The sequence below is a fragment of the Melospiza melodia genome, unplaced genomic scaffold (assembly GCF_035770615.1).
Source record: "Melospiza melodia melodia isolate bMelMel2 unplaced genomic scaffold, bMelMel2.pri scaffold_35, whole genome shotgun sequence".
Lineage (NCBI taxonomy): Eukaryota > Metazoa > Chordata > Aves > Passeriformes > Passerellidae > Melospiza > Melospiza melodia.
The window spans coordinates 7,145,595-7,170,900 of record NW_026948670.1 but is presented as its reverse complement, the minus strand read 5'-3'; positions in this window follow the sequence as shown (position 1 = coordinate 7,170,900).

Genomic DNA, 25,306 nt, shown 5'->3' with positions numbered 1-25,306 from the left:
CAAGAGTCTCTTGTGACACAGGGAGTACTCATGAAACCATGGAGACCATTCTGAAACTTCAAGGCCTGATGGAACCAAAGGGTCATTCATGCACTTCTGAGCCTTGGAACAAAAGGGACCACAGTGACACAGTGGGGCTCTGTGGAACCAAGGGGCCGTGGTGACATTGTGGAGTGTCATTGAACCAACTGTCCATGGTGACACTGCAGGGCCTGATGGAATCATGGACACCATTGTGACACTACAGGGCCTGATGGAAGCAAGGGGCCATTGTCACACTCTGGGGCCTCTTGGGATCCAAGGGCACTTGGGATACCATGGAAATTATGGCAACTGTGGCACCATGAAACCAAGGAGACCATTGTGACACAACAGGACCCCATGGAACTAAGGATGCATGGAACAGTGCAGGACACATGGAACCGAGCAGCCATTGTGAAGCTGTAGAACCAAAAGAGCCCATTGTGACACTGTGGGCCCCCAGGGATCCAAAGGTCCATTTTGACATTGCAGGGCCTCATGGAATCCTGGAGACCACTGTGAAACTTTGGGGCCTTGTTGAATTAAGTGGCCCTGCAGGGCCTGATGGAACCAATGGGGCCCCATAGAACCAAGGGTCCATTGTGAGCCTGTGGTCCCAAAGTGTCGTGGGTTGACCCAGGCCAAATGCCAGGCATCCATGTGGGCTGCTCACTCACTCCCCTCTGCAGCTGGACAAAGAGAATTTAATAAAGGATTCATGGGTTGAGATAAGCACTGGGTGAGATCACTCATCAAATACTGTCCTGGAAAAACAGGCTTAGCTTAGTGATATAAAATTCATTTATTACTAACAAGGTCAGAGCAGGAAAAGGGGAAATAAAATAAGCCACTCACCTCCCTCCTTCCAGCTCTACCTCCTACCCCAGCAGTGCAGGGAGACAGGGAATGGGGGTTGTGGTCAGTTCATCACCCATGGCTTCTGCCCCTGCTCAGGGAGAGGAGTGGTTCCCCTGCTGCACCGTGGGTCCCTCCCAAAGGGAGACAGTTCTGCAGGAGCTTCTCCCATGTGAGTCCATTTCAGGGGCAGCAGCCCTCTGCAAACTGCTGCAGTGTGAGTCCGTGCCAGGGACAACAGTCCTTCCCAAACTGCTGCAGCATGGGTCACTCTTCCAGGGGGTGCATTCCTCCAGGAACAGGCTGCTCCAGCCTGGGAGCAGGGCCCCTCTCTCCATGGCTCTCCTACAGGGTGCCTGGGTCTCCAGTGCCTGGAGAACCTCCTGCCCCTCATTCTGCACTGACCTTGATGTCTGCACGGTTGTTCTTCTCACATGTTCTCCCTCTGACTGGAGTTAAAACTGTGCCACAATCTCTGTTTTGATTTCTTTTAAAATCTGCTATCTCAGAGGCATTTCTACCATTTGTAACTGGCCCATCCTTTGCCAGCAGCAGGTCCATCTTTGCAGCCACCAGGAACTGGCGGTGCCAGACACGGTGGAAGCTTCCAGCAGCTTCTCACAGGAGCCATCCCTGTGCCCCCTTGTGAAATACAAAGCTGTGTTTCGTGTCAGGTACATACAGGCAACGTGTGTATTTGTGATTGTAATATGTGTGGAAACCGACCATGGGACACTTATAAAGACGAATTCTAATATTACTGAGGAAAGTAAAGCATGGAAGAAGGCCTTTGAGCCTATTCTTTGTTCGTAATTAACCTTTATAAGTCTTAAGTTGATTTAGGAGCTTTTGAATTAAAGCATTAAGGATGTTGCTTTTTGACAGGAACTTTCTGCTTGTAGCTAAGCCTTAAGGAGTTTGGCAATAATAACCTTTTGAAGTATAATTTTAGAATATTGCTTGTAGTAAGGATCTTTGAAATGATAGCTTTAGAATATATAAAAAGTAACATGCTTATCTCACACTTTAACAAAACAGTGAAAAGCAGCTTGAGAAAGGAAGATGAACCTCAACCCAAGGATTAATAGTTTCAACCAAGGGAAGCTGGACATCACTGTTTTGAGATTTATAGTCTCTGCAATTAAAAGGTGGACCCACGTCTGGAATCTGGACCACAGCATCTGGGAGATTTCTTCCTTCTTTTAGAAACCGAACCACCTCCATCTGGTGATACTCCTTTCTGGGATACATCCTGAGAAAAACTAAATCACAATAGGTATAGAATTGTGATGTAAAAATTGGGAACAGAAAGTGCTGATAAGTAAAAATTGGGAATAGAAACTGCTGAGAAAGCTTATGAGTACACGTATAAATACCTCTAAGCCTCAACTATTGGTGTGCAGTTGGAGGGAAAACTTTCCCCACTGTACCCAGTGCTGTATTGCTCATGCTTTACCATATTAATTAATAAATTAATTGCTGCTTGAATATTGGCCCAGTCAAGCTTCTTATTTATAACACAGTGCTCAGTGGATGCTCGAGGGGCCTCTGTGCCTCATGCCCTGGGAATGCTTCAGAGCGACTGGAGGGGGTGTCCCTGTCCCTGTCATCATAGACCATTCCCCAGGGGGTGTCCCTGTCACCCCAGGCCATTCCCCAGGGGATGTCCCTGTCCCTGTCACCCCAGGCTATTCCCCAGGGATTGTCCATCATTCTCACCCCAGCGAATGCCTGGAGGGTCTCTCTCTCTCTCACCCCTGTGCCAGGGGGTGCTCGGGGCAGTCTCTTTCCCTCTCAGCTCAGGGGATGCTCAGAGGTCTCTGTCCCCTTGCCCTGGGGGATGCTTGGTGGGTCTCCATCCCTCTGGCCTCAGGCAATGCCTGTGCAGGGCTGGGCACCAGGAGCTCTGTTTCCCTCTCACCTCTGAGGGTGCTCGGGGCTGGGGGTCTCTCCAACCTTCTCACACCTGGGGAGGCCAGGGAGGTCTCTGTCTCCCTCAGCCCTGCAGTGACCCCACCCAAACATCATTGGGGTCAGAAGGACAGAGACAACTCCAAAGCCCCAGAGGGGCTGAACCTGGGATTTGGCTTGGGGCTGAGGATTTAAGAAGAGGCTGGAATTGGGGCTGGGGTTGGAGCTGGGGCTGAGATTTGGATTAGAGCTGGAATTGGGTTAAGGGTAGACATGGGATTGGCTTTAGGGCTGGAGTTGGGATTGGGTCTGGGGCTAGATGAATCTGGCACTGAGATGAGATAAAATACAGAACTGTGAGTGTGCCTAAACATGGAGTGAGATTGAGACCAGGACCAAGGTCAGGTTTGGGACTGAGCTCACCAAGAGCGGGACAGAGGGGATGTCACTGCAGGATGTCCCTGGCATCGTCCCAGCCCTCCTCAGGCACCTCCAAACATGGGGGCAGCTGGGTGCCCCAAGATCCAGGTGCTCGCACACTGCCCCTCCATACCAGGCAAGCATTCCCTGAGGGCAGCCCTGACTGTGACCCCTGGAGCTCTGGGATCAGCCCTCACATCCCTGTGGGAGCAGCTACAGACAGGATGGGAGAGTCCCCCCCACCCTAATTCCTGAGGAACAGCGAAGCCCAGCTGCCGTTTTCTTCTGGTGCCTCCTCCTCTCCTCAGCTGAGGATGTCAAACTCCCCAGGAGCAGCAAAATCCCCATTCCCTGTTTCATTGTGGCTGCAGCCTGGAACATCCACGCAGAATGAAGGACTTTCTGACAGCCCTGCTCAATGACACTGGGAGGAGGTTTGTGAGAAAGGGAAGAAATTGTATTTTGATAGGAAATAAAAGGTGCAAAATTATTTCTTTCTGTCCCATTCATTTTCAGTCAGTTGCAGTTCTGTTTTCAGAGTGACACCTTCTCAGCTGATTGTGTTCGTGCCCTCCTTTCTCTACTTCCTTTCTTTGCCTTCTCTGTCCCTCTCTGCTCTTGACCTAGGGCCACTCCCACCAAACACCTTGCCCTGATTTAATTCCCAGTCCATGAACTACAACATGTAACGTGTGAAGTTATGAAGGCTGGCAGTGAAATGTCACTGTAGCATCTTTCTCCACTTGGCTTTTGGCTCCTTCTTGAGAGCTTTGCCTTCCAGGGCAGGAACATCTTTTCCTGGCTGGGAACTGGAATTCCAGCCCCTGGGAGTGTGTGCTGTGGATCCCCGAGGGGCATTCCTGAGGCTCCCAGGGTGCTGCTCCTGCTATGCCTCCCAAGGACCTGTGCAGGGACAGGGTACAAGGTCCAGCAGCTTTGCTGGTTCTACAGTGCCACAAGGACCTCTGGGTCCATGAGTTTCCCTACTGCCAACAGCGTTTCCTTGGTTGCCATGATGCCCTGCTGTGTCACCATGGATATTTGGTGTCATGAAGTTCTTCAGTGTCGCAATGGCCTCCCTTGCTCCATGAGCTTCCAAAGTATCAGAATGGCCTCCTTGGAAGGGCAGTGTCACCATGGACCATTGGCTCCATGCAGCCCCGCTGGGTCACCATGGACTCCTTGGTTCCATGAGGTTCTGGGGGTGCCTCCATGGTCTCCTTGGATCCACAGTGTCACAACGGACCACTGGATCCATGTGGCCCTGCTGTATCACCATGGCCCCTTGGTTCCATGGCACCCCAGGGTCACAATTGGCTTCTTGCTTCCATACCACCCCCTCAGTGCTAAAATGGCCTCTTCATTCCATGAGGAACAACAAAAGTTCTGTAGAAACATTGAGAAATCCTGCTTAACACACCTGGGAACATCTGTTTGCATTCAAGAGAGAGGTTAAAGGTGAGGATGGCACCGGCAGCTTCCATCTGCAACAGAGATCCAGTGAAAGGACAAGGACAGAGAATTCAGCTGCAAGACTCAGAGAATTCTGCTTCCAGAGATAATTTCTGCTCACACTGTCCCTTGGAGAATGGTGATACCATTCAAGGCAGCCTGTACTGAGCAGGTGGCTCCTGAGTGGGGTTTTTAGTTTAGGAAACCTGCTCTGGCTTTTCCATGCTTTACTTACCAACAGAAAAACTTTTCTTGGGCCTGTGTGCAGGCAGAGCCCTGAGGAGAGCAAGTGGTACATGGTGCAGTGGGGCAGACATGGAGCTGCAGAGCTCAGGGGACGAGGTTCTGCTGCAGAGCACAGGGATGTCAGTCCCAGATGGGCAATGTCAGACATGGTGAGGCTGGGGGTGAGGAGCAGCTGATTCAAATAGGGTCAGCCCTCAAGGGGCTCATTCTTCTCTGTGCCCAGAGCTCCTAAGGAGACATTCAGCATCAAGATCACCTGGGGGATGCTTCTATCAGCTCTTCTCTGAACTGAAAAATAAAAAAAATATCACTTGATTAAAAAAAAGGTCCTAAGGTGCACTCTTAATTCTCCATTCTTAAAAGAACTCCAAACTGACTCCAAACTGATTTCAGGGCCTGTACACCTGTACAGGCCCTGAAATCCTGTAGACAATTGCAGTTAGAGGAAGAACCCCCAAGGTCTTTCTGTATTTTAATGATTCTGATGGTGGATTTGGGGCTGAGTCCAGGACCCTCAGGCACTGAGAGAAGGCTGAGGAAGCTGCTCAGGGAATCAGAAGCAAAACTCCGAGTCCCTTGGAGCATCACTGGGCCCCACTGAGGTCAGGGAGTGCCAAAGGCTCCTCAGGGACTGCTGAGAGCAGATCCTTGAGGCCAGGATTGCAGGAAGCCAAACGTTCTGAGCAGGAAACCACAATGCTGAGCAAGGCCTGGGCTGCCTGGGGGAAGGAATGTGTCGGTGCCTCTGTGAGCCTCTCAGGAACCCTTGGCCAGTCCCGAGTCCGCAGACACCAGGGGGCAGCCCCGACACGGCTGACAGCGGGGAGATGCTCTCTGTGCCCTGAGGGTACTGAGGGCACATGGGCTGGTCGCCTTTGCAGGGGACACCAGAGACATCGGTAGGAGATAAAGGGCTGACTCTTAGCAGAGGTTAATCCAAGGTTTTATTCCAGGAGCCCCAAAGGAGCCCCTGCACCTCAGGGGCCTCCTGCTGAGAGCCCCGGGAGATGTGCCAAGGTTACATTTAAAGGGAGGTGGAAACCGAAAGTAGATAACATTTTACTAACCAATGAGTGACCCTAAGGGATGGGTGCTGGGGGATAGACATTTAGGACAGCATATGGGGCAAGGCTTGGGGGGCTGACCCCTGGCCTCTGGCTAATCACTTGACGACTTGGACTGAAGCTTCTAGATGGAGGGGATGGGATGCTGAGTGATTGACAGAGGACCAGGGTGGGGGTTTGGGGATGATCTCATCCAGGGAGAGGAATAACACAGGTAAGGGGAGGGGGGCATAGTCTGGGATAATCCATTTGGGAAAAATATAGGGATACAAAACAAAACTGCTTCGAAGTATAAAAACGCACTACAACAAAGGCAGAAAGGCCAAGCCCTGAGTCCAGCCTGGGACAGAAGGGCCTGTCCCTCATGAGTGGCTTGGGGCTTTTTGTGTGTGAGGGGCAGCAACAACAAATGTCATAAACCTGTGTCACCCTCCAGATCCTCATGGAACCAAGGCCCAGTGTGACACAGTGGGGCCTCTGGCCTCAGAGCTATATGATTGACAGCTATGCCAGGCCAGGGCTGGGGGCGGGGCTCTGTCCCACCACAAACCAAGGCCTGACCCGGCCCTGGCCCCACACAGGCATTCCGAGCATCCCAAGGTGTCTCAGGATATCGATCTCATCCAGCCTCTGACAGAGACTACGGTGACACTACGGAACCTCATGAAACAACGAGACCTTTGTGCAGCTCGATGCACTATGAATGCAAGGGTCAATGATTGAACTGTGGGCCCATAGAAACAAGGAGCCATTGTGACACAGCGGGGCCACACAAGAGACCCTTGTGACTCTGTTGAAGCTCCTAAAACCAAGAAGCCTTTGTGACATTGCAAGACCTCATGGAATCAAGGAGAACACTGTGACAGTGTGGAGACCTATGAAATCAAGGGAACATGGAACAGGTCTGCCTGGTTTGGCCTCTTGGGGGCGGTCTGACAGATCCCACTGAATTTGATATGTCAACGACCACTTCCCATCTGACCATGAAGCACTGGGACTCCGTGCTTTTATTCCTATGGGAAAGAACTATCTGTCTTGTCTAGGCTCACATGGCTGAAATTAGGATTCCACCTCTAAATATCCCCATATCCAAGGGTTGCTCCCACATAAAATCTGCTAATACAGTCAAGTCTAGCTAGACATGGCCTCTGGAGACTGCCCCTGCACCACTGGGACTCACTTGTTTCCTTCCTAGGGAGACCATTGTGACACTGTGGAGCATTGCGGAACCAATTGGCCATGGTGACACTGCAGACCCCTGTGGAACTTATTACACTGTAGGAACTTGTGGAACCAAGGGGAACATGTGACCCTGCAGGGTACCATGGATCCCAGGGGCCACTGTGACACTGTGGGGCGTCATGGAACCAAAGACATCACTGTGGCTCTGTTGGGCCACATAGTCCCAAGGGGCCAGTGTGAAGCCGCAGGGCTTTGTGGAGCCAAGAGGCCATTGTTGCATTTCAGGGCCTTGTGGAGCCAAAGTGCCATTGTGATCCTGCAGGGCATCGTGGATCCATGGAGACCATTGTGACATTGCTAGGCCCCATGGAATCACAGAGAGTATTGTGACACTGTGGGGCCCCATGGAACCAAAGGGCCATTGTGACCCTGCAGGGTCTCATGGAAGGAAGAGGCCATTATGACACTGTGGGAAGTTGTGGAAACAAGGGGATCATTGCAGCACTACTGGCCCCAATGGAACCAAGGGGCCATGGTGACACAGAGGGGGTTCATGGAACCAATAGACCATTAGGACACTGTAGGGCCTTGTGGAACCATGGAGACCATTAAGATCCTTAAGAACTTGTGTAACCAAGGGGCCGTTATGACACCTGAGGACATCATGGAAGTAAGAGAACCATTGTGGCACTGCACGGCCCTGTGGAAATAATGGAACATGAAACAGGTGTGGCTGCCTTGGCCTCCCAGGGGTCACCTGACAGGTCTGGCTGACCTTGGAATGTGGAAGTCACTTCCATCTGCCCCTGAAACCTTGGGGCTCTGGGCTTTCCTTTGTATGGAAAACAAATGTCCATATTTTCCAGGTATCCATGGCCGAAATTAGGATTCCACCTCCAAATTTCTGTGTATCCAAGGATTGCTGCCAGACAAAAGCTGCCAGGACAGACAGGTCTGGCTGGTCTTTGACTCTTGAGTGCTAGCACTCACCTATTTTCCAAACACTGGAAAGGGCTCTCTGTTTTTCTTTTTGTGGAAGAAAAACATCCTTCTTCTCGAGGCACAAATGTGTGAAATTAGGACTCCACATTCATATTTCAAATACCTAAGGGTTGCTCCAAGCAAACCTGCCAGGACAGACATATCAGGCTTGCCTTGGCCTCTGGTGGCAGCCGTTAATCAGCTCCTGAAACATGGGGGCTCCGTGGTTTCCTTCCTATGGAGACCAATGTGGCATTGGGAGCCTTGTGAAATGGAGGGGCCATTGTGGCACTGCAGAGCACCATGGATCCAAGGGACCATTGTGACACTTTGGAGCCTCATGGATCCAAGGACATAATCGTGGCTCTATTTGGCCACATGATCCCAAGGGGCCAGAGCAAAGCAGTGGTGTGGGAGTTAGCCCAGCTGTAACTCAGAGTCAGCCAGATTTTATCCCAAAAGAATTGGACATGAGTTTCAAACCCTGGGAATCATTTGTTTAACTTAGGGTGCACCTGATAGTTCCCCCATAAGCCTTTAGTTTTGCTATGCTAATTTGTCCAAGTTCTACTCCCCTATTGGTTACTTGTTTCCCCTATAGGGTTATTGTTCTAGAGTATTCTACCCCTAAGTGTCTATGTTGTTGCTTCCCCTTTGTCTCGGGTCTTTGGATCCTGCCCCTCATACTCAACTTCTCAATGTTTATTGTTTCTCACCCTGTTAATAAAGTTCCCTTTTAACAACTCCAATGATCCTGCTTTTTTTTCATTTTTGCCTCCCTCGCCCTGAAGTCAGGGAACCAGAGAGGTTTCTCATAGCCACCTTCATTGTGATATCTAGCACCCGAACAGGGACCATGGCATTCAGGGATCCCTGTGTCAGTCACGTCAGATGGGGTTAGCTGATGGATAGGCCAGTGCTCCCTGGGATTTTGGATTGTGCCAGGCCCCGCGGATTCATTGTTACTTCAAGGGACCTTGCCCAGGATCGGCAGGAACAACGATGGTTTCACCTGCATAGGATTGCAGGTGGGTTTGGGGTAATGCAAGACATTTATTGCCCATTTTGCCACTGTACTTTTACAATATGCACCCAAGTCCCATAATTGAGTTGGGGTTTTCCAGTGCCTCCTCCCCATAAGGGAGAGAAAAAGAAAAATGGGCCGCCAGATGTCCAAAGTAGAAAGGAGCATATATGGATGCTTTCATTCTCACTGATCATGACCAAATAGTTTCAAATAATGAATTAAAATCAATCAATGATCAGGTGGATCGTTAAAAATTTTCCAGATGCCTCTGCTGACGAAATCCATACCACTGAATTTTGGGACTCAGTGCGAGTTAAATTTTGCAACCTTTTGATCAAAAGGAACCCCATTGCACCCAGAGCCACTCTGAATCTGCATATTCCCCATCTTCCACACCATCCTTGAGACCCTTCACCAGCAAGCAGTGTGTTGAAAACTCAATCTGTTGGTCACTCCTAACTCAGGACCTCCCCTCAAACCTGATTTTCTCAGACCTTCCATGATGGTCCAAGATGGCAATGGAGCATCATGCGCTGGAGACTCAAGATGGAAGGAGCCCAAATGTGGCTCAGGAGCCCCACCATCCTACCTCCATCATGGCTCCTCCACTTCCTGCAACCACAACCTTCTCTTCTGCCCTGAATGAACCTCCAGACTCCACCCCCATGACTGCAGGTAAGGCCCAATTGTCAATCATTCAACCTTCACCCTGGACCATGCCTACAGAACTGCGTCCCGGAAGTCCACCATCCCAAATCAAGGCCCTTCCTCCCCAACACCTGACAAAATGGCAGTGCCCTTTGCCTCACCCTCCGGCAACAATATAACCCCATGATCAAAGATACTAAGCCCAACTTTCACACTATTTCTAATCCAAATGTTCCTGTTCAAAGTTATTCTTCCTCCTCAGAAGACAGTTTGGATTCCCCAGAGCCACCTCACACCTCAACCCCAGAAGATCCCTAGGAAAAGATCTGGAAAGAAGCAGTAAAGGAAGGAGACTGGCAAATAGTCATGAAACTCCTCATTGCCCCGGGATGTTACGAAAGATGGGGGCAGAATCCCAGGTATCAGCCATTGGTTTATGGGGAAATCAAGGATCTATGTAGGGCAGCTAAAGACCATAGGAAGGACTTACTTTGTTTTAATGGCCTAATGAGGGCCATGTTTACAGCACATGTCTTAACCTCCTATGATTTAAAATGTAATATGACCATGTTTCTGTCACCTACAGAACACACTCTGTGGGAAGGGGGAAGGAAGTGTTTACTAAATCAATTCATAGCAAAGACTATGCTAATAATGAGGCAAGGGCAGAAGTGACAATCAACCATCTAGCTGGAGAAGGACAAAACAGCCTACCAGATGACCAAGCAAAAAGGTATCCCCAGAGAAATATTGGATGATATCAAAGAGATGGCTTTGCAAGCTTTAATCCAGGTATCGGATGGTAGCACCCCCAATTTGGACTACCTTGGGTGGCTGCAGCTAAAGCTTTAGGACAATTAGACCATCTTGGGTGCCTGTTAAGTAAGCAAGCCAATGCTACATTGAGTGGCCTGCTCTCAGACATAGAGACCATCAGACATGCCAGCTTGCAGAACAGTGATAGAATTTTTACTCTGGACACATAGGCATGGCAGTGTAGACTCTGAGATCTGTGTTGTAAGAACCTTTCCAGCCAAAGTGCGTCAATCCACAAGAGCAGTCAGGTACTGAAGGAGGGGTTCAAGAAGTTTCAAGTGGAAAACAAAGACTGGGTGAATAACTCTTCCAATCCAAGGGACTAAAGGGTTGGATGATTTCTAGCTAAAACAGGACTATAATTTCTCTTAGTGATTGTTGTATTGTTATTTGTCCCATGTTTGTTTGAATGCTTTTAGAAAGTCTTACAAAATTCTTTCAGTCCCATCACTGTTGTAAAGCAGAACAGAGAAAGATACCCAACACAGGCTCCTCATGGACTCCATGGAGGAGGGAACTGGAGGCCAGGATGGCACAAAAAACTCTCAGAGACTCAGTGTGGGAAGGAAAATCCTTAAAAGTACCTAAAAGTATTCTTAAATCCATAAATATCTTAAAAAACTTGAGTATCTCAAAGTATTAATGAGCCCCACTGAGTGTCAGTACAAAGTTCTCAAGGGACTCATTAAAGCAGATAATTGGGGCCATGATTGCACAAACCTCTCACAGAGTCTGGATCAAAAGGGAAACACCAAGTACCTTAAAAACACTGAAGTACCTTGAAGCATTAATGAGCCCCACTGAGTGTTGTTACTGACAAAGTGTCTCCAGGGATTAATTAAAACAGGTAATTGGAGGTCATGATTACACAAACCTCTCAGACACTCCAAGGCAAAAGCCAAACCCAAAGTCCTTTGAAAAACCTGCAGTCCCTGGGAGTATTCAGGAGCCCCCAAGGCCATTGCCGAGCAAGGCTCCCCAGGGACTCCTTCCAGCAGATCCTTGAAGCCACTTAGATGTGGGCTAGGGGGGGATGCTGAGGGCAGGACAAGGGGCTGACAGAGCCTAGCCTGGCTGGGGCTGTGCCAGGAGGCCTCAGTACCTCAGGACAAGGTGTCTCCTCACAGCCCTTGGTGGCACAGACCCTGCTGTGGCCCAGGGCACCAAGACTTGGCTTCTGTTTGTCCACACCTGTCATCACTGCCTCCAGATCTCTGCTCTGCCTGAGGCCTGGGGAGACTTTCTCTGTCCTGTCCCTCAGTGGGACCCATTAAAACTTCAAGAAACTTTGGAGTTGGATTCTGACCAGGAGTTCTGGAGAGGTTTCTTCAGCTCCCTCTCAGGGACTGATGGTCAGGGTCTGAGCACAAAGCCCCAGAGGCTCATTAAATTCCTTGTCTGTGCTGATGAGCTGGGCTGGGCTCCTGGCACAGAGACAGCTCCTGCTAACCAAGAAAAGCTTCAAAAGCACATTTCTCTTGATGAGCAGATTTTCTGCCAGCCCAGCAGAGCTGAGGCCCTGCCTGCAGCCACCCTGGGCACAGCACAGAGGCACAGAAGGCTTCAATCAGTCAGGCCTGGGAAGGTGCTGAGAAGTGTCTGGGGTAGTATCACTGCCAGCCCTTGGCACAGGAACCTCTGGCTGCAGGACAATGCAGCTGCAGCTCCTGGAGCCATCTCCTACAGCTGGAACGTCCCAATGCCTACAGACTCTGTGAGTACAACTCTGAGTATTTCTGGTGCAGGGGAGGTGAAATGCTCATGAAACTCTGACATGCTCAGGGCTTCTCATCAGTCATAGAATATTTCCAAAACAATGAATTTTACAAAAATGAGGAAATTTCCAAAGACTAGGTAGGTATTCAGTTTCCTACAATTGAAGAATGGTAGAGAGTGGGGAAAAATATTACATGTTGCTTATGAAATACCATTATTAGTTATACAAGTGCCAGAGACGTCTGAACTGTTACTTTTAGTGATCAATATGTTCACAAGAGATTCCTCATGTGCTTGCAGCCATTCTGCCAGCGGACAGTACCAGCACCACCTTTGCTGGAGCTATCAGGCTTAGTCTGATCTGTCCTTTCACCAAGCTGCAAACAGAACTTGCTTCCAGGCAGTGCCCTGCAAACAGGCAGGGTTCTGTCAGGCCAAGGAGAGTGCACAGAGATTTGGGGTCTGTGAGTGCTGGCAGGGAGAGATCAGGCACTGGGAAACACCTGCAGGAGGAAAATCTGCAGGAGGAAGAGAAAAGATCAAGCAATGAGAGAAAACAAACCCCAGCAATGCTGTAGCAGGGAGAGTTTTAAGATGCCCACAGGATCCCCTCCAAGGTGTGCAGCCCCTCCTGTGCAGGCAGAGCTGCAGCAGAGCCGTGGGGCAGTTCTGCAGCCCCGGGCCCAGTTTCCTCTGCACAGCACAAGGCTGGGAGCAGCGGCCCGGCCCTGGGGGCTCTGGCAGGGGGCACAGCTGGCTCAGGGTGACGCTGTCCCCAGAGTCAGGCTCTGGGCAATACTGTCAGTGCAGCCAGGGAAGGAGCTGCATCTCCCTCAATCCAATGCCATCATAAGGACACTTGGAAGTCTCCCTGAGATTTCAGTCCAAGCTCGGAGCTTCAATGCAGGGTGCAAACCTGTCCAAGAACATCTCTGAGTTATAAGATTAATGGGGAAAGGCAGAGCTGTTCTGACACTGAAAATGATTCTGGGTTGGTGAAATGAGCAATGTGAGTCCTTGACTACAAATGTGGAGCTGGGCTATGGTGCACCCATCTGCTCTCAGCAGTACCTGAGGAATTTTAAGGAAAATGTGGGAGTGTGAACATCCTCCATTTGAGAACAGTGGAAGCCCAGACAAACTCCAAACATAATGAAGTGACAGACCATCTCCCCTCAATCTCCACTTTGCATCACAGATCTTTCTCCCTGAGTGCACCAGAAATGCTGAGGGTTTCTGATATGCAGGAGCACCAGCGGACATATGGGACAGCTTATAGAGAAAACCTCCTAACTAAAAAAACTGAAGACCATGTCTGTGTGTTACAGAGGAGGATGTATGGGAATTGGCTTTGATTTTGGATACAGGCATTTCCTCTAACTCTTCACTGTCCTTTTCTCCATGAACAGATCCCCATATGCAGCCCCAGTAAATGTCCAACAGCAGCTCCATCAGGCACTTCCTCCTGCTGGCATTGGCAGACACGCGGCAGCTGCAGCTCCTGCACTTCTGCCTCTTGCTGGGCATCTCCCTGGCTGCCCTCCTGGGCAACGGCCTCATCATCAGCGCCGTAGCCTGCAGCCACCACCTGCACACGCCCATGTTCTTCTTCCTGCTCAACCTGGCCCTCAGCGACCTGGGCATGAGCTGCACCACTGTCCCCAAAGCCATGCACAATTCCCTCTGGGACACCAGGACAATCTCCTACACAGGATGCGCTGCTCAGCTCTTTTTCTTTATGCTCTTCATGTCAGCAGAGTATTTCCTGCTGACCATCATGTGCTATGATCGCTACGTGTCCATCTGCAAACCCCTGCACTACAGGACCCTCCTGGACAGCAGAGCTTGTGCCCAAATGGCAGCAGCTGCCTGGGCCAGTGGCTTTGTCTATTCACTGTTGCACACAGCCAATACATTTTCCCTGCCCCTGTGCCATGGCAATGCCCTGGGCCAATTCTTCTGTGAAATCCCCCCGATCCTCAAGCTCTCCTGCGCAAATTCCTACCTCAGGGAACTTGGTCTACTCATAGGTATTGCTTTTCTATTTTTTGGTTGTTTTGTGTTTGTAGTTTTCTCCTATGTGAAGATCTTCAGGGCTGTGCTGAGGATCCCCTCTGAGCAGGGACGGCACAAAGCCTTTTCCACCTGCCTCCTTCACCTGGCTGTGCTCTCCCTGTTCCTCAGCACTGGCACATTTGCTTACCTGAAGCCCCCCTCCATCTCCTCCCCATCCCTGGATCTGGCCCTATCAGTTCTGTACTCAGTGATGCCTCCAGCCCTGAACCCCCTCATCTACAGCCTGAGGAACCAGGAGCTCAAGGCTGCAGTGTGGACACTCATGACTCGATGGTTTCGGAAACATTAAACTGCTGGCCAGTTTCTGCAAATCACTTGTAATAAAAGTCATCATTATACTTCTTGTTGGTTTGGTTGTGGTGGGATTTTCTCCTTTGTTTTAGGTATTCATATAGTCCACAAATAAATGTCAATGTTTGTGCCATTTCTCATTTTGTTTCTCTCCACATTCCCTGTGCCCACAGACTGTGTCAATGAGGGACTGCACTCTCGATGGCTTTAAAGTAATGATCTCCCGGCAAAGTTTTCTGCAGAGATGCCCTTTTGTTGCCTTCTCTACAGCTGCAGCAGCAATGTCTGTGTGCAGAGCTGGGGGCAGATCAGTGCTGGCCCGGCAGTTGTGCCCAGCACCAGCAGCACTTGGTGTTGCCAGTGCTGCTGCCGTGGCCCTGCCCCGCTGCCCTGGTGGCCCTGGTGTTGCTGTAAGGCCTGAGTGCTCTTGGGGCCGGGCACAGCCCTGGGGGTGGCAGTGCCGGGGCTGCAGCAGGGACAGGCCATGGGCACTGCTGGGGCAGCACTGACGCCTCAGGCCAGGGCCTGGGGGCTCCAGGCTCCTTGCCCAGGCTCTCTCAAGAACACGCCCAGGCCAATGCTCACCACAAAAAAGCCCCAGAAGCAGCCCCGGCTGGTCGTGGGCAGGCTGGGGGAAAACAACATGGCTGGGGCTCTGCAAGGGCCCTGGGGCAGATGGGAAGGAGCAGCAGAGCAGGGGCTGATCCATCCCCAGTGCACTGGACAGCCCACGGCAGCGTCCCAGAGCGTCCTCATGGAGCTGCCAACACCATCCCCCCTCTGCAGCCCTGGTCTCTCCTCCAGCTCACACAGGTGCCCCATCCTTGCAGGCACAGATATATGGCAGCACTGGCTCAGCAGCCCCTGTTTGCATTGCACAGAGCAGGCAGGAGCACCCCCATGCTGTTGGTGTGGGGACATGAATCTGCGGGAGCACAAATGCCATCAGCCCCTGGGGCCAGCAAGGGCTGGGGGACACCAGGGAAACCACTCAGCTTTGTCCTGGCCTCTGCAGTCAGCCACAAAGTTTGTTCCCATCAGCTGGGAGTTTCCTGTGCCACTGCAGACGCTGTTGCTCAGAGCCAGGGCTGCCTGGTAGCCACTCCCAAACTGCCCTGAGCATTTCCCTTGCTTCACCTTTGCTTTCTTTACTTTTCCTTGGTACACATTTCGTCCTCTTGCCCAGCCCTGTTCCCATCCCTGTTTGCCCTTTGCTCTCTGGCCCCATTCCCCATTGCAGTTCCTGACTTGGCACCATGGGAACGTCCCTTGGGGAGCAGGATCATCTTACAAGTTCTGCAGGCTCCTGCAGTGCCTGGTGCTGCTCCCTTGCCAGAGGCACCCCAGGCCAGGGGGCCACATCTGGGCTGCTGTGTCTGGCTCTGGGGCTCCCTGTTCTGGGCAGTGAGGAGGAGCTGCAGAGGCTCTGCAGGACTGACAGGATGGGCTTTGGGGCTGGCAGGAGAAGCTGAGGGACCTGGGCTGCTGGAGCTTCTGCAGAGGAGGCCCAGGGCTCCTCCTGCAACTGCTCCAAGGGTGGTTCCAGAGAATCCCAGAATCAGCAAGGTTGGAAAAGACCTTGGAGATCATCAAATCCAACCTGTGCCCTGACACTGCCTTGTGTCCTCTGAGCCTCCTCTTCTCCAGGATAAACAACCACAGCTCCCTCACCTGCTCCTCACAGGACTTGTGTTCCAGACCCCTCCCCAGCCTTGTTGCCCTTCTCTGGACACGATCCAGCCCCTCCATGGCCTTCCTAAACTGGGTGCCCAGAACTGGACACAGCACTCGAGGTGCTGCCCAACCAGTGCCCAGCACAGGGAAAGAATCCCTGCCCTGTTCCTGCTGGCCACACCATTCCTGATCCAGGCCAGGAGCCTGTGGCCTTCTTGGCCACCTGGGCACACTGCTGGCTCATGTCCAGCCTGCTGTCCATCAGTCCCTGCAGGTCCCTTTCTGCCTGGCTGTTCTTCACCCACTCTCTCCCCAGCCTGTAGCGCTGCAGGGGTTGTAGTGGCCAAGGTGCAGAACCTGTAACTTGGACTTGTGACACCTCACCTTGTTGGGTTTTGCCCCTGCATCCATCCTTCCAGGAGCCCTGCTCCCAGCATGAGCCCAGTTGCTGCTCCTGTGTGCTTCCAGTTTCCTTGTCACTCCCAGCATGATCATGGTCACTTCCCCTCACTCCTGGCAGGATCCCTCTTCTCCCCACTATGAGCCCAGGCACTCCCAGTCATTCCCCATTACGACGCAATTTGTCCCCAACATGGTCCCAGTTGCTCCCACTTTCATCCAGTGTGTTCCCAATTCTACCAGTTGCCCCTCGTATAGTTCCAGTAACTCCCAGTATGATGCCCGTCTCTCCCAGCAGCACCGCAGGCACACACACTTGTCCCCAGTTACCCCAGCATGGTCCCAGTCACCCCCAGCACATTCCCAGTGGCTCCCAGTGTTGTCCCAGTCTCCACCTGCATGGTCTCAGGCACTCCCAGTATATCCCAGTTGCCCTGAACATTCTCGTAGTCATTGCTAAGCACTCCCAGTTACCTCAGTGTGGTTCAGCTGCCCCCAGTTTTATCCCAGTCACTGCCAGGACATCCCAGTTGTCACCAGCATGCATTCTGTCATTCCCAGTTGCTCCCAGTTGCTCCCAGTGTGTGCGCAGGCAGCTCCCAGCATGGGCCTGGTAGCTCCCAGTAACCCCACTCAGGGTGTATTGACACCCACTATAATCCCAGTAGGATCCCAGTCACTGCCAGTATGATGCCAGTGACCCCCAGTGTGATCCCAGTTTTTCCCTGTCAATGCCAGCAGGACCCCAGTAGTGCCCAGTATGATCCTCATGACTCCCTGTCTCTCCCAGTATATCACAGTCAACCCCAGCATGCTCCCAGTCACTCCCACTTCCTCCCAGTTGCTTTCAGCATGATTCCAGTTGCCCACAGCCCCTCCCAGTCAATCCCAGTATGATTCCAGTCACCCACAGAGTGATCCCAGTCTCAGCCAGCATGGGCCCAGCTGCTCCCACTGTGATCCCAGTATGATCCCAGCTGCTGCCAGCATAGTTCCAGTTGTTCCCAGTTCCTGCCACTATGATCCCAGTTTTCTCTAGAATAGTCCAAGTCCCTCTCAGCATTGTCCCACTCACTCCCAGTTGCCCCCAGCATGGTCCCAGCTGTTCGCAGTGTGGTTCCAGTGCCCCCAGTATGGTCACAGACACTCCCAGCATATCACAGTTGCCCCAATGAGGTTCTGGTTACCTGAGAATGATCCCAGTCTTTCCCACTTACTCCCACTTGCCTCTAGCATGATCCCAGTTTCTGGCAGTTGCCCAAAGTGTGGTCCCAGTTACCCCAGTTGTGTCCTTAGTCCCCTTGACATGGTTGCCGTATCCTCCAGTTGATCCCAGTTGCTCCCAACGTGCCCATATTTTCCTCTCAACATGGGCCTAGTAGCTCCCAGTACCCCCGCAGTCAGAATCCATTCTCACCTGCTGGAATCCCAGTGGCTCCCAGGATGATCCCAGTTGCACCCAGTCACTCCCAGTACAATTCCATTCCTACCCAGAGTGACTCCCTGTCACTCCCTTTGTGGGCCCAGTTGCTCCCAGTCACCTCCAGCATGGTTCCAGTCACAGACAGCAGCTTCCCAGTCACTCTCAGTCTGGTTCCCGCAGGATCACAGTCATTCTCAGAATACTCCTAATACTTTTCCAGTCACTCCCAGAATGATTGCAGTCGGTTCCAGTATGATGCCAGCATGGGCACAGCTGCTCCCCTTATCATCCAGTGTGGTTCCAGTTGCTCCCATTTATCCCCACTATGCTGGGGATAAATCACTGGGTTTCAGTCAGTCCCAGTGTATTCCAGTTACTCCCAGCATGGTTCCAATTAGTCCCAGTTGTCCTCAGTTGCTTCCAGCCTGATCCCAGTTGCTCACAGCCACTCCCAGTCACCCTCAGTGCAGTCCCAGTTGCTCCAGGTATGACCCAGTATGACTCCAGTCAATCCCAGCATGGGCCCAGCCTCTCCCACTATGATCCCTATAGGATCCCAGTATCGTCCCAGGCACTTCCCATATGATCCCAGTCCCTTCCAGCATGGTCTCAATCATGCCCAGTTGCCCCCAGTGTAGACTCAGTCACTCCCACTCGTTTCCATTTGCCCCCAGCATGGAGTCCCAGTTGTCCCCAGCATGTTCCCTGTTCCCAGTCATCCCCAGTATGGTTACAGACACTGCCAGTATATCCCAGTTGCCCTCAGCATGTCTGAAGTAATTCCCAGACACTCCCAGTGATCCCAGTAAGGTTCTTGATATCCCAGTCATGCCCAGTATACCCCATTTGCCTCCAGCATGCAGCCAGTCATTCCCAGTTCCTCCAGTTTGCTTGTAGCATGATCCCAGTTTCTCTCAGTTGCTCCCAGTAGCCCAAAGCGTGATCCCAGTTACTCCCATTCAACAACAATATGAGCTCAGTAACCTCCAGTATGATCCTTGTCACATGCCAGAACTCCCCGTATGGTTCCAGTATAATCCCAGTTACTTACAGTCACTCACAGTGATTGGTCAAGTATGATCCCAGTTGCCTCCAGCTAGATCAACCCAGTCAGTCCCAGTATGATGCCATTTGCTTCCAGCGTGCTCCCAGCTGCTCCCAGTCAACCCCAGTATGGGGGATGATGTGCATGGTGTATTCCCAGTCACTCTCAGATGCTTCCAGTATTACTCCAGTCCCTCCCAGTATGATGCAGAGATGACCCCAGTGTGCTCCCAGTCCCTGCCAGTATGAACCAGTTGTGCCCCACATGGTCCCAGTTGTTCCCTTTCACCCTCACTTTTGTTCCAGTCACTCCCAGTCTCTCCCAGTGTACCCCAGTTTCTTCCAGCACATTCCCAGTCACTCCCAGTTCCTTCTAGCCTGATCTCATTTGCTCACGGCCACTCCCAGTCAGTCTCAGTATAGTTGCACTCACTGCCAGTTTGATGCTAGTCACCTCCAGCATGATCCCAATTCATCCCAGTATAAGCCCAGTTGATTCCAAACACTCCCAGCACACACCCGGTGACTCCCAGTTCCTCACAGCATGATACCAGTTGCTCACAACTGCTGCTGGTCACCCTCAGAATGATCCCACTCCCATTTGCCCCCAACACAGTCTCAACTGCCCCCTGGAGGCTCCTACTCTGTCTTAGTATGATCCCAGTATGATCCCAGTGTGATCCCAGTCTCCCTCATTGTGATCACAGTCTGCCCCAGGATGGGCCCAGCTGCTCCCAGTATGATCCCAATATGATCCCAGTACAAACCAGTCCCTCCCAGTGATGCCACTCCTGGGATACCCCCCTCTGTGTTCCCCCTTCCCAGATCTCCCAGGAGGAGCCCCAAGGGCTGGCAGTGGCCAGGCAGGGTCCCCAGCAAGGCCCAGTTTGGATGTGCAGCCCCCAGTTTTCCCAGTTTGCTTCTCTTTTTGCCCAGGTTCCCCCCACCCCCAGCGGCTGAGAGCAGCCGAGAGCCCCGTGCTGCCCATCCCGACCTGTCCCAGTTCCATCCCCGCTCCACCTGTCCCGGTTCCATCCCCGCTCCTGCCACAGGCTGCGAGGGCTGCTGGAACGGGGCACCGAGGGTGTGGCTGCTGCTGGGGGAGGAGGAGGGAGGGAAAGGGAGGGATGAAGGAGAGCCAGAAGGGATGGAAGTAGGGGAAGGAGGTGGGCTTAGAGAGGAAGAGGAGGAGGGATGGAAGAGGAGGAGCTGGAGCAAGAGGAAGAGGGGGGACAAAGGAGGATCAGGGAAAGGAGAAGGAACCATGAGGTTGAGCACTCCCTGAATTCGCAGCCCTCACCCGTGGAATCACCACCCCCCATCCCACAGGTGCTCTGGGAGGAGGAGCTCAGCCCAGATATCCTGGGGGTGTCCCCGGGTTGGATTTTTTCAGGGGCATGTTTGGAGAATTGAGAACTCCAAAGCTGGTTTGAAAAGGCCCCTTGGGGGGACACTGGAGATCCCGGTGGCAGCTGCTGGCAGAAGCAGTCTGGAAAAGCAGAGCCCTGTGTTGTCCAGGAGCCCAAAGTGGGGAGCCCAGAGAGGGAGGAGTGCCACCATGGGCAGGACCCTCAACAGCCTGGAGAGGGGCAGGGGGGACTCCTTGGAGCCCCTGCACTCCAAAGAAGAGAATAAGGGGAGAAGGGACCTTGGGGCCGGAAACCCCCGGCATCCCTAAGTGGGGAGATAGAAAAGGGGGAACTTTTTGGATTCCTGGGACTCCCAGCATCCTAGGGAAGGCAGGGATGGAGTAGATGGGGGACCCCCAATACAAATGGGACCCCAAGCAGCTGGGACAGGGGGGAACCCCCAAACACCAAATGGCAGAGACCAGAGCAGAGAGCTCGTGGGAGGCATTTTCAGGGCTGAGTCTTGGTGTTTGGGAGGTTTTTTGGCTGGTGACTTCTAGAGATGGACTTGGGCAAAGAGACCTTCAAACTCAATGTGCTCATTCCTTGTTTCCCCCCTAAACAGGATTTCCCATTCCCAAATCTTGGCCGCATGGAGAAGGAGGAGACTTTGAGGAAGAGGAAGATGCCCAGAGACACCCAGGCAGATGAGCAGCAAGTCAGTGCCCCTTTCCCCCTCTCTCCTACTCCATCTACCAGCCCAGCATGGCCCCCGGCTGCAGGACAACCATGCTGCCATTGCCGTTCTTCCGGGGATGCACTGGGGGCATCTCCTTCCCCTTCCTTCTGGCAAGGAGGCAAATCCCATCCTCTCCTTGTCCTTCCTCCCCCAAACAAGGAGCTGAGGATGGAGACCAGGGAGGAAAAATCCCCACAGCAGAACCTCGTGGAAGAGGCCGTTTTGAGCGGCTCCATGGAATCCAACAGGGAGGAAAATCCCTGGAGATCCCACAGGAGGAGGGGCTCGTAACCCAGCCCAAGGTGCTCTGAGGAGGAAAGACCCACCCTGGGCCAGGAAGGTGGACAGAGCTTCAGCCAGAGCTCGGAGCTGGTGGTCCATGAGCAGCTTCATGATGAGAAGCCCTACAAGTGCTTGGAGTGTGGAAGAGCTTCAGGCAGAGCAGCACCCTGATCCAGCACCAGATGATCCACACCGGGGAATGGCCCTACGAGTGTGGGGAATGTTGGGAGGGCTTCAGCTGCAGCTCCGCCCTTGTCATCCACTAACACATCCACACTGGGGAGAGGCCCTATGAATGTGGGGAATGTGGGATGAGCTTCAGCTGGAGATCCAACCTGATCCGCCACCAGAGGACCCACACCATGGAATGGTCCTACGAGTGTGGGGAATGTGGGAAGAGCTTCAGGCAGAAGTCCCACTTGAACCACCACCAGATGATCCACACTGGGAGGGGCCATACAGATGTGGGGAATGTGGGATGACCTTCAGTCAGAGGTCCCAACTGATCATCCACCAAATGATCCACACTCGGGAGAGGCCCTGTGAGTGTCCTTACTGAGTGTCAGAAGAGGTTTCAGACCAGCTCCCATCTCCTCAAGCACCAGTGGATTCACACAGAGGAGAAGCCCTTCCACTGCCCCAACTGTGGGAAGGGCTTCAACCACAACTCCACCCTTGTCAGGCACTGGTGCATCCACACTGGGGAGAGGCCCTACGAGTGTCCCCAGTGTGGGAAGAGCTTCACCCAGAGCTCTCACTTGACCAGACACCAATGAAGGCACTGGTAAGAGCAGCCCTGTGAGTGTCCCAACTGAAGGAGAAGCTTCATGCACTGCCTCAACTCCATACCCCGTTGGAGAACCCACCAATGTGGGAAGAGCCCTGGTGATCCACATTCCCTCTGATCCATGTTGGGAAGACACTGGGCTGGTTATTCTTTTGTTTTGGCCCTAATTTTCTTAGATTTCATCTTCATCCTTTTAAACCAGAGAAAATTGGGGTAAAAATCAATAAATTCATCAAAGGCATCTAAAGCCTCACTTTTTACTTGTGTTTCAGGGGAATCTGGGATTCAGGGAAATAATTGGGAGGATTTGGGGTTTTGGGGTTATTTGGTGTACCCGTTTCCCGTTTCTTGGCACTCAAAGAGACAAGAGAGTTCAATCTGTCACCTCAATGCCACTGAAAACTAGTCAATCCCACCCCAAAATTCCTCAATTCTACAGGCCCTCAGTGTGGAATGGGGTTGGAAGTGGATTAGGGAAAGAGGGCTTCAAATCAGGAGGGGTGAGACGGGCACTGGGTGGGACAGAATGGGTGGGATGGGGTTTGGGAGGTGGGAAATGGGGGAACATATGGCTTGGGAAGGGGGCCATGATGTCCAGGAGTGGTGGGATGTGTTGGTGTTGGCATTGAGGAGGTGGGCTGGGGTCTGGAATGAGATAGCCAAAGTTTGGGGATGATGAAGGGAGGGGGAGCCAGTTACTGAGTGAGGTTTTTGATAATCCACATTCCTGAAGAGATTTTGGAGTATTTCATGTTTCTGAGGAGGTTTTGGGGCACTCCCCAGCTCTTGGGGGTTTCCTGAGAGCAGCTCCATGGACCCCCATTGCCAGGGGTGGTTGCTTTGGGCACGAGCTCACAGCTGTAGCCAGAGTCCATTGCCTCAGTGCTGGAGAGCAGAGAAATGATGAACGGCCCCAGACACCTCCAGTGTGTGTTTGGGGGCAGGGAGAGTTCTGCATAGGTGGGGTGGTCACTGCCCCACCCCAGCCATTGCTGCCTCTGATGCAGCCCCAAAGTGACTGCCAGGCCCCTGGCACCCCAAAAACCCCATCTGGGAGAGGGACCAGAGCAGGTGAGGCTGTGACATGGGTGTGACACTGACACAGCCCCAGACCTCAGCAGCTGAGATGGCACTGGGTCCAAGGCCCTGATTATGGATCTCTCTCTCCCTCTCCTCCTGACTTCCTCTTCTCAAAATCTGCATGACTTGAAGTTGGACAGGTTAGATTGTGCTCAATCAGTGCTTTGTCAAGTGATTTACTGTAATTCCATGTTGTTTCACATTTCCCAAGTACCTCATTCTCTGAAGTCTGCAACTAAAAGTTTGTTCTCCACCCTCCTGAGAAGTTTGTTGTTTTCTTCCCCTGGCCATCTGTCCTGCAGGCTGTGCCCCCTGTGCGTGCTGCTCCTCTGCCCTGGCTGGCTGCACTCGCCCATCTCGCTGTGCCCCAGCATTTCTCACCCAGGGTTTCTGTGCCCTCCCTGGGCTCCCTGCACCCAGCGCTGCCGGCTCCTGGCACACAGAGCCAGGGCAGGAGCCCACCCTGCCAAGGGGCTCTGGAGCAGGGCGGGGGCTGCGATGGCTTCTGAGCTCAGCAGCTGCTCCTGGCATGGTTCCATGGAGACCGAGCACAGCAACGCTGCTGAGCATTGTCCCTGCTGAGGGTCACACACTGCCGGGGCACAATCTCTGCCTGCAGGATTGCTGAGCATTGTCCCTGCTGAGGGTCAGAAACTGCCGGGGCACATTCCCTACCTGCAGGATTGCTGAGTATTGCCCCTGCTGAGGGTCACATGCTGCCGGGGCACATTCCCTGCCTGCAGGATTGCTGAGCATTGTCCCTGCTGAGGGTCACAAACTGCCGGGGCACATTTCCTGCCTGCAGCATTGCTGAGCATTGTCCCTGCTGAGGGTCACACACTGCCGGGGCACATTCCCTGCCTGCAGGATTGCTGAGCATTGTCCCTGCTGAGGGTCACACACTGCCGGGGCACATTCCTTGCCTGCAGGATTCGGGCCTGACCCAAGCACTGAACTGATGGCTGCAGCGTTGCTTTCCAGTAGAAAGAGGGGAAGGCAAACTGTGTTCAGCTCATGGTATTTTAGAGTGTCTAAAACTCGCTAAGTCGTTGATCTTAGAGGTGAGATGCATTTGGAACTCATGACATGGAGAAGTAGTGCAAGATTGAAAAGGGGAGCATAGAAATAAATAGAGGAAAACATTTCAGATGGTTTCTTTTCATTTTCATTTCACTTCTGGAAAGCTGGTTCAGTTTTCCAGGAATCTTCTCCACAGTCCTGTCTGCTCTTCTCAAAAACCTTTCCTGGAAAACGAGGTCGAGCTCCTGTCACAAGATGTGCTACCTACTGCAGCTTCTCTTGGCTTTCCACACTGTGCCTGCAGCAGGACTCTTGCAGCAAAGCAGGACAAAGGTTTGGAGAACTTGACAGCTTGTCCTTTCTTTTCCTGGTGGACTGGGGAGCTGTGCCATTGGTGATGTTTTCATTGTGGCTGTTCCAATCTTGGAAAACAGGAGGTGGTACCAGGACTCGTTGGGGAATGCAAACCTGACTGAATTCAGAGAAAGAATTTCCAGAACCTGCAGTCAGAAATGGAGAGTTGTGTGATAATCATTCACACATCTCCATAGACACCTGGAAAGTGATCTAGAACATAAAAATTGGTTGTCAGAGGCAGTTTCTTTCTGTTTTCAGTTGAGATGATTCTGCATCTTTCGTGCTGGTATAAATCAAGAGCGCAAACAGTTCATGATAAGCAGCAGAAGAAGCTGCACCTCCCAGAGTAGAAGACTGAAAGAATCTGAAAAGGAGAAATGCAGGGAATGACTTGGTGAACCTTGTCTGTAAGAAGGGTAATTTTTTCTAAGAATTTCTAATCCATT